Consider the following 5,069-nt stretch of genomic DNA (forward strand, 5'->3'; position numbering starts at 1 on the left):
CTCCAGATTGGCAGTAGCATTCCAGTGTTCAGAGTTTGCAGTGAGTCCTTCTCATTTAAGGACGATATTATTGTTGCTACATTTACTATTAAGTTGCTAGATGTAGTTAGTTAGAGATATGTTCCTTCAACTCCCTATTTAGTTCAGTTAGAGGCTTTCAGACTAGATGTCAGATTAGATATTCAGATCTAATTATTTTTAGTATTTATGACTTGTTTTGGTATTGTCATACCTTTTTCAGACATTTTGTTATTAGACGCTTATTCAGTTCGAACCTTATGGCCTTTCATGTTCATGTTTCTACATTTTATGATATGTTATGTAGTATACAAGTACAGATATCAGTCATGGGTTAGCTTGTGGTCCTTCGGGGTCATGAGTACCGTGTAGCATTCCGGTTCAGAAAAATTGGGGTGTTACATAATCCTTCGTGATTTTCATATATTTTTTAATATATTATGAATTCTTCTTTGTTCATTTTATCTACTTGGTAATGTATATATCATGTTGATATATTTATTCTAGACTATCTATTTGTGATTCAAAATATGATATTTCTTCTTTCTGTACTTTTATTGATTTTTGACATACTCCAACAATTATATTATATTGTAGTCTTTCTTTTCTTATTTTTAATTCTCTTCATTTTTCAGATATTATTTGTTTTAGTTCTTTATATTTTTGTGATTTTGTTATGTTATTCATCTGTACAATATTTATAATATTTGGTGTATACCAAAATCAAATTTTATCATAATTAGGTGGTATGTATCTCATTCTTCTAGATTTTAAATGAACTATTAATTTTACCTCATTGCACGATATTAAGGTAATTAAGTAAGCTAATATGTGGGGGTTTTCTTTTGTTTTATTTAACTTCTTATATTCTGTGTAATAACTAGTTAAAATACTTCTAATTTCTCTAAAAGCTTGTGTATTTTTAAATGGTCTTCTCATATTTAACAAATAAATAACAACATAGTTAACAAGATAAAGAACATAGTTAATATTTCTAACATTTCTAATAATTAACACACATCTACTTGTACTTTTTTTAAATAACATGGCTCTAATACTAATTGTAGGGGGAGCGGATAGTGTGAGAAACTTAACATAGCTCTAATAAATAACATACCAATTGTAGGGGGTGCGGATAGTGCGGGTAACTTAATATAGCTCTAATAAATAACATATCTGCTATATGTTCCATATTTCTAGTTTTTATGTAGTCAAGTAGATTCTTGTTCATAAGTATTTCTATTAATCTTATTTGCTCCATATCTTTTCTCCAATATTCTAAGTATTCGTAGTTTATCATTTTATCCTATAGTAGTTATAATTTTACAAATTTCTATGTAATAACTTATTCTAATCGTACTATATCTAATATGTGATTTTATGTTCTCTATGTGATTCATTAGCATTTGTTGTTCATGTATAATATTATCTAAATTATCATTTGTATCTTCTTTTCCAAAGGTTAATTTTATTCTAAATAATCTTTCTTCTAATTGTCTTTTTTCTATTTTAAGCTGATTCCTGTAATTAATTTCTTCATATAGCCAACTTTGTTTTTCTCTAACTATTCTAATATATTCTATCATTTTTTAATCTGTATAATATCCGTCTGAATAATAACTATCTAAATATGAGCAGTAGCTATCATTATATATGTGTAAGTTTTCTATAGAACTTAATAACTCTTCATTAAAATGAAACAACTTTTTGTATATAATTTTTCTTGTATCTATTATTTCTATATTCTTAAGTATATACAAAACAAGTATATTAAATTTACCTATCATTTCATCAGATAAGTAAATATTCATTCTTCATATGATGATATTTTCAAAATATTCCCTCCAATCATATACATAACAAAATATGGTCATCTTAGATCACTATATACTACATTATTCTTCAATAACATGTTCTTCGGTCATTATTAGCATACTAATATGGATACTTTTTCCCTAAACAACGCCTCTACTCTGGTTACTCCCCTATCACGGCTTCTTTGCCTCACCGGTTTCACTTTTAGGATGGCATAGTTCTTGGGAATTTTTCTCCTTTTCCACTTTTCTAATAAACTTCTTAACATGTTATTCTTCGAATAATTCTACTATAAAGTAACTAACATGAGCTTATTTTATTATATCGTGATTGTCAGGAATTTAGGAGTTTAGCTATTCATAATTGTAAATGAAAATACCTGTTCTGGTAGATTTGATAAATCTGTGGTTTGCTTATCCATAGCTTAGTGTAAAAACTTAATATCTTTATTGATTATATGACAGAATATTTTTTGTGTACAAGAAGGCTTGCTTTCAATACATGAAAGTATTGCCTTAACTTAGCAAATGCTTCTGCTATATGTAACCTAAAAAAGAGAAAACGTGTATACTATTATACTTTTCCTACTTTACACTTGTTATCTTTACAAAAGACTTTACCAAAAATCTTAAGACTATTCTACAAAAAGACAAAATTAATAAAGACTAAAGCTATACAATAATGGCACTTTGCCAAAGAAAAGTCAAAAAGCTTATCAAAAACTAATAAATGTTATAATTTACGTGTCTAAAGTCAATAAAACTATTCACATATCACTTTGTTTCATAACTCTTCTTTCATAACTTTTACTATCTGGTCTCTTTTATTTTTGTCTTTATTTCTCCATTGCTCCGTTACTTTCTATCTTTCGTCTTTCTTTCGGCCAGCATCCTTATCTCCTTTATTCAAGTTGAAATTCTGGAATTAAATTATTTTCTCCATTACATTTTGAACATAAATGGTTTGGATATTTATGCCCTATCATTTTACAGTATCTGGTCAATAATTCATCTGAAATGAATTTTTCTCTAATTGCTCTGGTAATTGGTTTTTTCTCTAGATTGAGCCACGTCATAATCCATTGCTTAACTTCTTCCATATCTGCTTTTCTTAATTCTCCTGAATTTGAATAAATCATTAGATGATCTCTTCATTAATAACTCCATATAGGATTCCCATTTAGGTAGTTATTTGCTAATTCTTGGATAATTGTGGATATTCCAATAATTTTTTTATTAACATAAAAATATGGTATATCTATTTTGGGTATTTCAGCTTGTTATTCAATATCTTCGGGTATGATCATATCTCGGGTCATTCCTATCTTCACAACTTGTATAATTGGTTTAATTTCATCATACAATATCTCTGCTGAAGTCGTATAGAACCTTACAAAAAATAGATTGCCTTTGGTTATCCTTTTATAAGTGGTAATTGCTTTATATATTTCTGGTATAGCAGATAATTCACTTCCATCCTGGGTATATAAAGTATTGAGTAGCCCATAACTAGAACAGGGTTTAACTAGATTTGGGTTAGTTTTTGGGAATGCAATTAACTTATTATATCCTTGTAGCTTATGGTTTATATAATCTATATTTAGTTCTTGAATATTTATTGCTCTGGGTCTTTGTATTTTGTGGATGTTTTCAATAAATGATCTGGTTATGTGATTATATGATTTCTTTTCTTAGTTTAGGCTTTCTAGATATGTGGTAGTTTGTGGGATATGAACAAAAGGTCTTTTGGTGCTTTTGATATATATGGCTTATCAAATATTTTGTTTAGGTTCATATTTGGGTTCTTTCTAACTCCTTTGCTCGTACCTACAAAAGTAGATTGATAAATGTTATGGGTTTTTTGGAGTGTCCCAACGTCTCCTTTTATCTCTGGATATTTATTGTCTTTCGATCGACATACCTCTGCACACTACTGAGTTGTCTGAGTCATAGCTTCAGACTTCAGTTTAACTTTATTAGTCTTTAGCTTTTCTATCTCATTTCTTATACTTTCCACTTTCAGTGAAAGCGTAATTAGGGTTTAAAGTATCTTTTGTAGAGTATCATCTTCTGTAATATCAGTTCGGGTCACTTTGTCTTGATATGTAATATGCAATAACATTCTTGTTAGTCTTGATTACTTCAATTGTAAATGTAAAATTTAATATATTCAATACTAATCTCTGAATTTTCTTCGTTGTAATTGAATTTTGTATTTTTCTTGTTAACCACCATCGTACCTGTGTGTTATCTGTTTGTACAATGAACTTGTTATATATAATATATGGCTCAAATTCTAATAAACATTTATATGATGAGCATAATTCTTTTCTATTTATTTCCCATTTTATTTCCATTTCATTAAACGTTCCTGAGTAGTATCTACAATGATGTTCTAATTTTTCTTCTTCATATCTATATTTAAGCATTCCTCCACAACTATATTCACTTGCATCTGCTTCTACTATATATGTAAATTTTTTTATTTTCGTCTAGAAATTGTAATTTTGGCAATTCGTTACAAGGTTTTTTTTATTTTCTAAACTTGTTTTATATCTTCTTCGTTGTAATTATACTCTACATCCTTTTTAAATTTTTCTATAAATGCTTTAGATTTTCTGCTAATCTTGGTATATATTCCCTTACTTGGTTTACTAATCCTAAAAATGATTGTAATTTTTTTTTTATCTAATTCTTCTTTTGAATTTATTAATTTTTGTATTATATGTTGTTGCATTTTTACTCTACTTTTATCAATTTGTATTCCTAAAAATTCTATCGGATTTTTCATTATTTCTTCTTGCTTTTCACTTAGACTTATTCCTAAATTTTCTATTATACCTGTAAATTGTTTAGTAATTTTAAATGTTTCTCTTTAGTTTGTGTATATATTAATATATCGTCTATATATACTATACAATTAGGTAACTATTTGAAATAGTTATCCTTAAAATGTTGATATCTACCTTGTGCACTTTTATATCCATATGGTAATACATTTCATTCCTAAAATCCTTGTGGTACTGTAAATACAGTAAATTTTTTAGATTCTTCTTCTAGCTTTAAATGGTAAAATTCTGGTTTACAATCAAACTTACTAAAATAGTTATATCCTTGTATCTGTCTTATTTTTAATATCTTATTTGGTATTGGATAATTATATGTCATAGTTTTTGCATTTAGGTTTCTATAATCAATAACCATTCTACTTTTTTCTCTTTTTTGTTCACTGTGTTT

The sequence above is a fragment of the Capsicum annuum genome, chromosome 5, assembly GCF_002878395.1.
Source record: "Capsicum annuum cultivar UCD-10X-F1 chromosome 5, UCD10Xv1.1, whole genome shotgun sequence".
Taxonomy (NCBI): domain Eukaryota; kingdom Viridiplantae; phylum Streptophyta; class Magnoliopsida; order Solanales; family Solanaceae; genus Capsicum; species Capsicum annuum.